The sequence below is a fragment of the Peromyscus californicus genome, unplaced genomic scaffold (assembly GCF_007827085.1).
Source record: "Peromyscus californicus insignis strain IS unplaced genomic scaffold, ASM782708v3 Scaffold_13__1_contigs__length_99412109, whole genome shotgun sequence".
Classification (NCBI taxonomy): domain Eukaryota; kingdom Metazoa; phylum Chordata; class Mammalia; order Rodentia; family Cricetidae; genus Peromyscus; species Peromyscus californicus.
In genome coordinates, this window is record NW_026294424.1 from 47,506,487 (window position 1) to 47,520,248 (window position 13,762).

A 13,762-nucleotide genomic window follows, 5' to 3' on the forward strand; every position below is an offset into this window, starting at 1 on the left:
TGCACCTGAGGGCTGACACTGCCCTTCCACTTGGGAGTCTTTCAGCCGCCATGGGAGCAAACCTGCTCTAGACCATTGGATGATGGGAAACATGTGATCCTGACTTCTGTCAGGGCTCAGTCAACAGCCAGCACCCACAGTGGCAGCAACCTAGTTTGAGCCTGGTTAGGAACAGTAAAAGCCGCTCAACTGAGCCCAAGCCAGAACTATGATCAAAATTAATGGTGGCCATTTTTTTTTTTTTTTTTTTTTTTGGTTTTTCGAGACAGGGTTTCTCTGTGTAGCTTTGCGCCTTTACTGGAACTCACTTGGTAGTCCAGGTTGGCCTCGAACTCACAGAGATCCACCTGGCTCTGCCTCCCGAGTGCTGGGATTAAAGGCGTGCGCCACCACCGCCCGGCTAATGGTGGCCATTTTAAGGCACTGTATTTTAGGGTACCTTTTGAAAAAGTTGGAAGCTTGCTGAGGGGTAGGTGTGGGTGATGGCTCAAATCTGTCAAGTGCTTGCCAGGCAAACGTGAGGACCTAAATTCAGATCTCTGGCTGAAAAGTTGGGTGTGGTGGCGAGCCTCTGTAATCTCAGAGCTGTGGTGGTGGAGACAGGAATCGCTGGGACGTGCCGGCCAGAGTCAGTCTAGATGAGTTAATTGAAAAGTCACAGGTTCTCAAAACAAACGTAAGGTAGCAGCGATTGGGGAAGACACCCAGATTTGGCCCCTGACCTTTACACACCTACATACACAGTGCACCCACACATGAGTATGTACACACACGTACATCAAACACACTCAGACACACTCACCGGTAAAGCTTGCTAATAACAGGGAACTGTTAAAAGGTGTAGGCAGATGAGCAACAGGAGCGAGTGTGAAATGCCATCCAGATGTCTGTGGCCTTCGGAAACCTGAGATGGATCATATTAGGTTCATCAAAATAATTATCAGTGTAAATCTGCCTTAAAATAAACAAGCTGACAAGTGATTACTGAGGATAAACGACAGGAATTCATGATAGTTCAGCCTTTTACTCAAGGTATCTGCACCACTAAGAACTTAGGTAGGAGCTGGGCCCCATTCCAGATCTGAGGATTCTCACTGATTATTTCTATTAAATGTTTATTTAATATTCACACATGCATGGAATATGTTTGGATCCATTCCATCCTTCATCTCTACCTTCCAATTCCTCCCTATTCTCCCCCATAGTTTTTGATATGGATTCACAACACGCTCCCCACGGTTCGGCATGATTGCACATGTCCGGCAGAACCTAGTCACTTCTGCCTAGTTATTTCCGGGTCAAAACGTCTCGTGACCAGGACCCTGTGGCTCTGCGTGGTTGCGTAAAGTTCGCATGGCAACCATGTGATCTACGCGCATGTGTTGGAATAACCACATGGGCCTGTGTGCGCAGGCGCGGCCCAGCCTTTATAAACCGGAGCAATGATTCCCGGCTCCATCTTTTTTCTCATGAGACCTCTCCGCTTTGATGCTTAGGTATTGCTTTCTCCCTTGCTCCCAACCATAATTTTAATTTTTAATAAAGCAAAAAGCAAACAAAAAAAGCTGCACATAGCAGTGCACATCTTTAATCCCAGCACGCAGGAGGCAGAGGCAGGAAGATTTCTGTGAGTTCAAGGCCACCTTGGTCTACATAGAGAGCTTCAGGACAGCCAGAGCTACACAGAGAGACCTTGTCACAAACAAACAAACAAAGCAAAACAGTTACCTTTTCTTTGAAAAAATGTGTGTCTGTTTCTTATGAACTTTTAATGGAAACCAACAAATACAATTGCTTTCCCTGTGCAGGTTTTTAAGCAATTGAACAAATAATCACATTCTTTGTGGGGGTGAGGCCCATGCCACAGATCACCTAGACAGAGGACAGCTTTGTGGAGTCGGCTCTCTCCTTCCATCTTTAGGTTGGTTTTGGGGCTCAAATTGTGCTTGTCAGGCCTGTATCCTCAGACAGCACTTTAGCCAACAAGCTGCCTCACCAGCCCTAAGCTGTTGTTGTTGTTGTTGGTTTGGTTTGGTTGTTCGAGACAGGATTTCACTTAGCTCTGGCCATCCTGGAACTTGCTTTGTAGACAGGGCTTGCCTCAACTCACAGAGATCCCCCTGCCTCTGCCTCCCAAGTGCTGTGATTAAAGATATGTGCCACCACTGCCTGGCCCTAAAACATTTTTAAACTGGCTCCTCGACCTGTAATCCCAGCACTCTGGGAGGCTGAAAATCAAACTGCTGTAAATTCAAGGCCAGCTTGGGCTACAGAAGACTCTGAGAGGAGGTGGGGATAAGGAAGCTGTAGATCACAATGTTATCTTTATCAGATAGTTTGTTGGAGGCATGGCCAAATGGGCTTCCTCTGCAAGATCCGGAATTAGACAGATTTGCCCATGATCACTGCTGCCCCAGGCAGTCTCTTCCCCTTCCCACTGGCAGAGAAAAGAAAGGTCCAGCTAGGTAAAGGATAGAAGTGAGTGCGGGGCTAGATCGAGGGAGGGAAGTTGTATGTACACCACAGGAAACTCTAGGGACTGCACTGTGTAGCTCAGCGGTACCCAGTGCTCAGTATGCACTAGGCTCTGGTTTGATCTCCATCACCAAAATAAATAACTAAATAGAAGTACCAGGATGTTAGAGATGTGTGAGTGGTAGTAGTAATAGGAGGGATGAAGCCTGGAATATCCAGTCATCACTGTTGCTTAGAAGTTTCTTAGGAGCCACATTGTTTAGAAACTCTCTCTCTCTCTCTCTCTCTCTCTCTCTCTCTCTCTCTCTCTCTCTCTCTCTCTCTCTCTCTCTCTCTCTCTTTTGGGGGGTGGAGGGTGGTTTTTCAAGACAGTGTTTCTCTGTGTAGCCTTGGCTGTCTTGAAACTCACTCTATTGACCAGGCTGGCCTTGAACTCACAGAGATCCACTTGCCTCTGCCTCCTAAGTGCTCGGATTAAAGGCGTGTGCCACCATCGCCTGGTTGGAAACACTCTTTAATGAAGATTCATGATGTGAACTTCTGCTGAAGTGAAAACTGCAGATTGTCGTCCTCTGTGAGGTTTTAAAAGTAATATTAGAGTTTGTGATAAAGCTAAGGATAACTGCTGTGATCTAAATGCCCCAACCATCATTCATATTTAAAATGGAATCCCTATTGTTAAGGAATTAAGAGGTGGACCCATTAAGAGAGGATTAGGTTGGGAGGGCTCTGTCTCCCCATCAATGGATTAATCCATTTGCAGAGTAATGGGTTATCTGTGTGGGGGAATCTCTTTTAAGACCTACTCCGCTCTATCGCTTGTAAGCATTCCACTGTCCACATGATACTGTTTACCACGTCTGGATTTCACAGTGTGTCAAAATCAGTCCCTGCTACACATGGCTTCTCAGCCTTGCACTTCCCAGCTTCCGGAATCAGGAGCCAAAATAAACCTCATTCCATGTACGGCACCCAGTCTCTGATACTCTGTTACTGTAACAAAAATGGACTACATCACTAGCAAAGAACATGTCTGGAAGTTTATGAGCATGAACAGTAATTTAAAATAAATGCTTGCCATGACTGGGCACAGTGGTGCACCCCTGTAAATCCAGCACATAGGAGATAGAAGCAGGAGAATCAGGAGTTCAAGGCCAGCCTCAGCTACACAGCAAGTGTGACATAAGATCCTGACTTAAAAAAGACAAAATGCTCGCTAAACATTTTCCTTCAACTCTTCTGTGAGTGAAAACTAAACTTCCATTATTTCAGCCGCTATGCAAATATTTCTCCCGTGACACAGACTTGATATTGTTGAAAACCACACACTCAGCAAAATTATCCATTAAAAAAGAACACTTTTAGGAATATTAGGATTATAGTTTGACCACTAAAATTTTATGCAACTTTGTAACTAGAGTGTTAACCAAAACAGTAATTGGTATCTTGAGAGATGCTTGGATGGTCCAGGCAGGCAGCATTGCTTGGTTGGAGTTTGCCTCAAGGCTATTAAAATGCTATTAAAATGATTGTATGAAGTTAGAGGGATGGAAAATAGATTATCATTTCTAGGACTAAGCACAGGGGTGGGAAAGGATGGGCATGACTATGAAGGAGGCCTTTCTGTGGCTCTCCTGATCCACACCTTCGTTCGATAAAGTGCACACTAAAGAACACACCACACATACCCACAGTGTACACAAAACTGGTAAAAACTCATAAAGCCCTGTGGATCGCTCTAATGACCAGGATCCGTTTCCTGACTGTTGACATTATACCATGGTCACACCAATTTCTGTTGAGGAAGATGGATGCAGGGTATATGAAATCTCTCTCTACACTATAGCTTTTGTTGTTTACAGATTCCCTGCAAATCTATAATCACTCAAAATTGGAAGATAAAAAGAGCATCTGAGGGCGCTAGAATGATAGTTCAGTCAGTACAGTGTTTGCTTTGCAGGCAGGAGGCCCTAGCTCAGTCCCTCAGAATTTGTATAAAAAGCCAGCCATAGTAGCACAGGCATAAAGCTCCAACACTTCAGAGGCAGGGACAGGTGAATTGCTAAGCAGCCAAGAAGTCCTGTCCAAAAAAACAAACAAAAACACAAGAGCACATCTGGAGATTGACAGCCAAGATTGTCTCCTGGCCTCCACATGTACACACACACACACACACACACACACACACACACACACACACACACACACACCATAACACTGGTTGAACAGAATTATGGCTGGGAGTGGAGCTCTAAGCCAGCAGGATGGTATCTAAGAAACCAGAGGGCAGAGCAACATGTCCTGGCTGGACCTAACCGACTTGTCTCAGGAGGAAGATGCCAGTGGGTCATGTTTGTGTTTTTTTAGCATATACCAGAAAGGGTTCCGTCTATCCGCCAAATTGGAGGCTTTTTCTCTTGCTGCTGAAGATTACATGTAAGTCAGCTCCCACTACTCAAACTTGTCTTCTTTCGGAATATATTTACATTACGAATTTGGTTGTTTTCTTTGTTCAGGAGCTACCTGGTCATTTAGAAGACCTTATTTGACTGTACAGGATTTTATTTAAAGGGGTTGAAAGGAAGGCTTACATCGGATGAATGTGCCTCCCCTGTGGAGACACTCTGGGAACCAGCTTCTGAAAATTGTTGATGACCCATGTGTAAACAAAGGCAGAGGAGTCAACCAAGCATGGGTGCTGTGTGTGGAACCCCTCAGCTCAGACCCCATGAGTGTATAGGGGTCCCCATGAAATATTGTTTAAAATGCAGTTCTTTTGGTCTATTGGTCTGAAGATGAGGTACAGGAATCTACAGCGCACTGGGAACCCCAGGGGAGGTTATGCTGTCTCTCCCAGAAACACTTTGAAAAGCACAGGCTTAAACCTTCAACAAGGGAAGACTGTCCCACTAGCTTTTAAGTATTTAGCTGACTTCCTGCTGAAATGGTGCAATTTGGCTGAACAGTGAGCTGTGGAAGAGACAGCCCAGCGATGCTTCAAAGACATGCTGAGCAAACGAAAATAAAAGCGGGGTGATATTGCTTCCAAAGCTGGGGACTGACAGCAGCTGACAGTCGTGCTGGTACCAGTGTCACCTTCGAACACAAAGAACACGGGGCGTTTTGACTTATTTCAGCAGGCATAAAATGTCAGGAGGAAAACATTCCCCCAAGCAGCTTCCTCCTCTGAAGCAGCTCTATGGTAACAATGTTGCGGAGTCCTTACATCAGCTTTCCAGTTACTCACCTATCACAGGAGAGATCTTTAAATCATCTGCCCTGCGGCAAATGGCGAGGCTCAGGAAATTTCTTCAGTGTTGGAAAGTGTACCTTTGAAAAATACATTCCAAGTTCTTTATAGCTTAGAAACATCTCTCGATGTGAGGGGGAGTGGAGTGGATGTGGTGAAAGCTCATTGGCAGGTGACAAAAACATCAAAGAACACCCCAAACCCACGTGAAACTGTGTTGCAGTTTGGATTTTTTTGAACTTGTACATCAGAACAGTGTATATTTACAGGTACTGTGTACTCAGGAAAACATTATGTAACATCTGTATCAGGGTAAGTCTTTCTAGCCCTTCAAATATGTTGCCCTTGGAGAGAGGGCATAGCAAATAAGACTAGGAAGGATGCTTGATCTTAGCAGAAAGGAGAAGAAGAAATTGTGTTTAGGTTTAACATTCCTAAGACCTGGGGCTAACGAGATGGCTCAGTGGTTAAGAGCGTTTGCTGTTCTTGCAGGGGACCGGGGAGTTCAATTCCAGCATCCCCTGGAGGCTTTTTCTGACCCCCCCACAGGTAGACAGGTAGTACACATACATATAGGCATAGAGACAAAACACTCATACACAGGAAATAAATAATATAAAAACATTTTAAATCATGAGACTTAGACAATGGTGCCTCAACACCCAATGAAGAACAGCTCTTGTCCAAGAGAGTTTGAGGTCTGTCTGGTCCATTTTTAGACTTAGAATTTGGAATTTCTTTGAGTCTTAAGGACACCAGTCCATTGTCTTTGAATATTCTAGATTAAGTACATTATCCACTGTGTAGATGATACTCAGTAGTGCCAAGACCAGGAAAGTCCCTCCTGGAATGCACTAGCCAAGGACCATCTAGAATGAGGTGGAAAAAGGGAAGAGTGTATTGTAGTGTATTTAGGACCCCTTCCTTCTTTTTGCTTTGAAAATCCAGGGACTTGGTAATTGTTCAGATGTGAAGAGTTACCTAAGCTAGATGAGGACAAAAACCTAGCAGAATGTAAGAACAGTCCCAGCCGGGCGGTGGTGGCGCACACCTTTAATCCCAGCACTCGGGAGGCAGAGGCAGATGGATCTCTGTGAGTTCGAGGCCAGCCTGGTCTACAGAGCAAGAGTCAGGACAGGCACCAAAACTACACAGAGAAACCCTGTCTCAAAAAACCAAAAAAAAAAAAAAAAAAAAAAAAAAAACAAAAAACTGTCCCACAGCCACCTCAAAGTTGGAGATCTCCAACAGACAAGACCAGTGCCAAGCATGCTGTAGTTAGACATTTGGATCTGACAGAATGTAAGGCTAGCAATAATGTCATAACTACGATAGGGGACCCTTTATTTGAATTAGTGCCTTCTACCCATACAACAATCCAACAAAAGGGAGTTAATAACTGGAAGGGACTGTGGTCCTGCTGGCCAGCCATTGTATTCCCAGCTCCTATCACCCAGAGGAGGAGCAAATAATAAGTGTTTCGATGATAAATGAAGGCGTGGGTTTCCCACTTTGACAGGTAAGTATGCTGAGGCTCAGCGCTGAAAAGGAGCTGATTCTGAACATCCCTTTGTGCTGCTGTGTGTGCTGGCCGGTAGTGCTGCTGTCTCTTTCTGCATTCAGAGTCTCCTCTAAGCACTGCCATGTGGTACTCTTACCAACCAGTAGGTGGCATTGTACTTAATATTTATATTTACGCTTAATATTTATATTATTTATATTTCCCAGTTTGTAGCTGGCCCCTTCCAAATAGAAGACCACCACTCTCAAGAATGTCAGGTAGTTCTTCCCAGTTAAGGTAAAATAACAAGGCAAATTGGCATCATCCCAGTGGCCTCGACGAAAGTATAATATTCAAAACAAATTGTGAATTGTTTTTTTGTTTGTTTGCCAGGTACGGTGACATAACCTGCCATTCCAGCACCTGAGAAGTAGAAAGAGAAGAGTCACAAACTTAAGTCACCCTCAGACACACAGGGAGTTCAAGGTCAGCCTGGCTATGAACCACGTCTCAAAACAAACACACACAAAATGGCTACCGTTGGTAGAGTGGCCCTCAAAATATGTTCACATGCTAATTCCTGTCGGTGTGACCTCACTTGGAAAAAAATCTTTGCAGGTGTAATAAGTGTCTCAAGATGAGGTCACTCTGGACTATTCAAATAATTGCCTTAGTCCAATGTCAAGTGTCCCTGTAAAAAGCGGAAGAGAAAGTTCTGCAAAGACATAGTCAGATACGGGGGTGATGCAGTCATAGGCCAAAGGCTGCCTGAAGCCACCAAAACCGGAAGAGGCAATGGAACTTTCTCTCTTGGACCCTTCATGGGAAAAGACAGATTGCCAGCACCTTGATATTGGCTCTCTGGCCTCCGGAATCGTGAAAGAACAGTTTGCCTGTTTGTTGGTTTGTTTGTTTTTGTTTGAGTGGGTACGTGTGTGTGTACGTGTGAGCATCTGCTATGTGTGGATGGGTGCCCCGGAGCCCAGAGGGTGTTGGATTCGCCAGAGCTGGAACTGCAGGTGATTGTGAGCTGCTCCACATGAGTGTTGGGACCTGCACTCAGATCCCCTGGAAGAACAGCAGGCACTCTTGATGCTGAGCCATCTCTACAGCCCCAAAGAACAGGTTTGTAACTTAACCAAATTTATGGCATTTTTTATAACAGACTCTGGAAGCAGATGTATAATCTGTTAAGTAAAACAGAGTCAAAGTAAGGCGAATTGTTTAATCAAATCACAAAGTTTCGAACTCAAGCACGTATGTAAATATTCAACCTGCTAGCACATGGACCTTCTGTACATGGACCATTTGAGCCAGCATTCACGTCAGAGTGGCAGTGTTCTACTGAAGACTTGTGTTTTGATTTCCTCACAGATAATAAACTTTGTCTCCTTTCTGAGAACAAACCACTCCCAACCATCAGTCAGGAACAATGAGGCATTCAATTGCCCATGACAATTTTTCTAAGTGCAGTATTAAAAGCAAAGCAGAGATTACACAGAGATAAATGCACATTACAGTTGTCCCTGAATAAGCCGTTCCTGTCTTATTTATGATGACCTTGCAGAAGCACTCATTCAAGTACAGTCAGCAAACACTATGCATCTAGCAGATGCCTGGGACTCTACCAGGTGCTGAGTGAGTGAAGAGGAATCAGAGTTCTTGCAGTGCTGGGACAGTTATGGTTGACTGAAAGAGACAAGCAGGACTCAGGTGTAGTGCATGTGATAAAGGAGAAAGCAGAGATAGGAGACACCTTTACCCGGGATGCAGTAGGAGGAGATTGGGGTGGGGTGGGGCTGTCTTGAAAGCTTGGCTAGCAGGATGAGGGTTTGGGGGTATATTGTAGGGGGAGCAGCTGCTTAGAACATAGAGGTCTGCTGTGGTCTTAGTCTCTATTGTCAACTTAAGGAGATGTGGAATCACCTGGGAGATGGGCGAACATGCCTGTGGGGGATTATCTTGATTAGGTTAATTGAAATGAGATTTGCTCACTGCCACTGCAGGTGGTACCATTCCCTGAGCTGTATACAAAGGAGGTAAGCTGAGCGCAAGCATTCATTGCTCTCTGCTTCTTGTCATGAGAGTAGCTGCCCCAAGTTCCTGTGGCTGTGATTTCGCCAACAATGGACTGTGACTTCGAACTATGAGCCAGAATAGACTCTTTCTCCCTTAAGTTGTGGTTGTTAGGGTGTTTTATCACAGCAACAGAACAGTAGCTAAGACATCTGAAAAACAAGAAGAGGATATCTGGATTAGACAATCCCACTATGGGCAGGCTGGGAGAGCCAACAGGGTAAGGAAGGTGAAGGGCCTTGGTAAGGAGCTTGAGTTTCTTCCTTAAAACAAGGGAGAGCTCGAGAAAGCCTTCCTGCCAGTTATGGCGATAGGATCATATTGCTTTTAGGGAATGAGAACATGCTGGTGTTCTCTTCTAGATAAGAATGGGACAGGAAGACCTGGGGTGCAGTTCAGTGGCAGAATGCATGCCCAGTGTGTGCAAGGTCCTGGGTTCATGCCCAGTGCTAAAACACAGAGAATGGGACAGGGGCTAGTCAGGGAAAGCAGGTGAGAGGCCGATGCAGCCATTCCGTCGGTGTCAGGAAAGAGGCACCAGCCAGGGAATGAGGAAACTCTGGAGGACACATGAAGGGCTGCGTCTAGAACTTGAGACTTCTCACCCGTTTTGAACTCCTGAAAGATCAACCCCACTCTTCCTATTATCGCTGTGCCTGCCCAGCCACTTGTATAAAATAAGTTCTCAATTTATTAGCCGTTGAATCAAATTTCCCAGGTTCCTATTAGAGACTGGGGTTCTGGGTACTTTCCACATGCTCCTGGAATACCCTTCACTTTCAACTACATAAAGGTGTTAGGAAAGATGATTGACAGCTCTCGGAGGGCCCTCCTGTTTTTGTTCATCTGCCCATTTAGTGGCTTCTTACTGGATTAATGCCTGGTCCATGAATCACAGTGACTGCCAGAGCAGAACAAAGTGCTGACCGGAGGTTTGTTTCTGCTCTCTCCTGACTCTGCCACCATCCTGAGCCCCAGGCGAGGAGCAGCTACCAGGGAAGTGCCACATCCCACCTCCCCTGCCCCCAGCTCTCTCACAGGCATCTGGGGCATACATATTTATACTCCGTCTAACGGAAAAGCCACTGTTCACGTCTCTCTCAATACAACCTCTATAGAAATCCTGATAGCTCTACTGATTGAAGCCTTTTGCAACCACTTTTTGACTGAGTGGCTCAGCAATGAAACATTGTGCTGCTCCGGGAGCGCTAGATGGAGTTCACTAAGCAGACTTGCTTCCTGAGGCCAGAGTGCCTCCAATGTTCCTCGACAGGCTTTTACACCATGAAGAGAAGGAAGGCAGGGAAACAGGAGTGCCAGTGACAGAGAGGTAACTCGAGGGTAGGGCACAAAGCCTGGCAGAGGAGGTGAGTTGGAAATGGGTCTAGACATAATCAGGATTCAGCCAGCATTTTGGAGGGAGAACTCGTGGCACCCAGGGCTGGAGGATTTACCCCAGGGTCTTGGGTGACATTTTTAGCCTCAGTGAGTCTTGACCACCAAGTACCAATTGGTGCACGCTGTACCTCTCCACCCCAGCATTTTCAAATACTCCCGGAGGACTGTACTTCACTAGGTGTGAACCACTAGTGGACAGCAAAGGGGAATGTGAGAAATGACATGACTGAGGAGCTCGGGGTATCAGGGGAGGGACCTGAGGCTCAGCACACCACAGACAGAGCATCACTATCCACGTGGAGATAGGCACAGATCATAGCATGTTCAAAGGACTCCAAAAGTCCAGGTTAAATGTCAAGTCTAACTATGAAGTTAGGAAAGGATGTGAGCATTGAGCTTGGTCTAATTTGGAACCAAGTCTCAATACTTGCTGGATACCATATTGGGCAAGTTAGTCCTATACTCCCGCTGAGCTTTATCTTAACTATAGACTGTACTGCCTCCAAGAGCTGGGGCAGTGCATACAGTGGGCATTCTAGCCCGCCCCTTGGGGACCCGCCCAGCGCCTGACATAAAGCCCTCTTTAAGAGGAAAAAACCCTCCCCCTCCTCCTCTTCTTCCTCTTTCCCTCTCTCTCTTCAAGAGGCACCTCTGCTTTCCTTTTTTCTCTCTCTCTCTTTCCCTCTTTCTCTCTCTCCCTCCCTCTTTCTCTCTATTCCCTCTCCCCTCCCCCTTTAATAATAAACTTCCCACGTGGATGCCGTGCCTGCATGGTCTAAGTTTCTGCCGTGTCCCCTTGGCCGCCTCCCGCGTGGCATGTCTCCTCTGCTCAAACCCATCAAGGCTTCTCTCATGGTGTTTCACAACATACACCAAGTCCATCATGTGACTAAGAGGGCAGCATTTTTCCCCAAGACAGAGTTTCTCTGTGTAGCTTTGGAGGCTGTCCTGGAACTCAATCTGTAGACCAGGCTGGCCTTGAACTCACAGTGATCCACCTGTCTCAGCCTCACGAGTGCTGGGATTAAAGGCGTGCGCCACCACCGCCCGGCCAGAGGAAGCTTTAGGATCTGTCTTAATATTAATTGGTGGTCTTGTCTAGTAATGGGAACAAGAGAAAAATGGGCAGGAGGATGATTTTGGAGCATTTTCCAGGGATGCACAAAAATAAAAAAATGATCTTGATTGAACTGCTTATTCAACACCTACTATGTGACAAATTCTATTGACTTATTTAACTCAATGTTTGCTCTCAGAGGCAGACTTTTAATACTTTGCAGATAGTAAATGAGACACAGACATTAAATAAGCTGCTTGGTATAATATAGGTTAGAATGAACCACTCCGATTCCTACTTCACATTATTTACAATTAGTAATTGGAGATTAATCACACACCAAACATACGAGCTAGAATTACAATACTTTTAGAAAATATGACAGAACGATAACTTTCTAGCCTTGGGGTAGGCAAAATTTCTTAGCAGAAACACAAAAACACTAACTTTAAAAGAAAAAAAATTATACCCTAGACTCCATCAAAATTAATATTCCTATCACCAAGTGCTTTTAAGAAAGTGACTTGCTTTAGGGGCTTGAGAAACGACTCGAAGCATGGTTGCTGCTCTTTCCAGAAGATGTGAATTCAGTGCCCAATACCCATGTCAGGCAGCCTACAACCACCTGTAACTCCAGGGCACCTTATGGCCTACACACATACACACACACACACACACACACACACACACACACACACACACACATACACACACACACACACACAAATAATAAACATTTCTTTTAAAGAAAATAACTCATTTTAAACAGGACACCAAAAGTGGTAAGTATAAAAATAACCTGACATATTTACCTTTATCACTATTCTACACTTCTACCGTAAAAACATAATTAAGGAAATGAAAAGGAAGCCAGAGTCTGGGAGAAAAAATTGTAACACATATTTAGCAAAGACGTGTACTCAGACTATGTAAAGACCTCCAATACGGCACTCAGAATGGGTGACTGCAGAGGGAGAGCTTGTTTATCATTCTGTGACAGATGTCTTTGTTATTGTCTCCCATTTTACTCTCAGGTATGTAGAAAATGTGATAGTTTGTGGGAAGAAGAAAAACCTAGTAAGCATGATGGATCACGTCAGCACTTGGAGGCAGGAGCAGGAAGATCATGAGTTCAAAGTCAACCTAGGCCACATAGCAAGATCCTATCTTAATAAGAACAACAAAAACCACTCACAGGTCAGCGTTGTATGTCACCGTCATTTGCTTCAGACAGAAAACCAGCTCACCTTAATCACTGTTTGTGTTTTCCCACCCAGCCCATAGAACTGGAGGTTTTTTTAAATTTATCTTCTCGAAGGTTAAATGAATGGAGTCATTACGGTTGTCACACTATTATCAATTAAAACTTCCAGAGTGAAAAAAATGAAGGATTCTTGTGATTCTAATACAAACACAAATTTTGAAAAATTTGTTTTTACTTGATAGGTCTCCAATTGGATGTGGTACGTATTGCTGGGGATGTCTTTCTGTATGCTGTGAATGTGTGTTGCTCTGATTTGGTTGATAAATAAAACGATGATTGGCCATTAGCCAGGCAGGAAGTATGGTATAGGCAGGATAAGCAGAGAGGAGAATTCTGGGAAGAGGAAGGCTGAGTCAGAATTCACCAGCCAGACAAAGAGGAAGCAAGATGTGAAGGCAGAACTGAGAAAAGGCACCAAGCCACGTGGCTAAACATAAAGATTATGGATTAATTTAAGAGCTAGTCAATAGTTAGCCTGAGCTAATGGCAGAGCAGTTTTAATTAATATAAGCCTCTGTGTGTTTACTTGGGTCCAAGCAGCTGCAGGGCCTCAGGAGCCGAGCAGGACCAGGAAAACTTCAGCTACAATGTATGTAACTCATAATTGCATTCTAACTGTCAAAAAAAATCATGATTTTAGCTACCCAAAACAAACTATACTTGTCAAAATTTGTAAATATTTTTATACTTGCACAGAATAACTGAATCAAAAACTATTCTGACAATGCTGATGTTGCATAC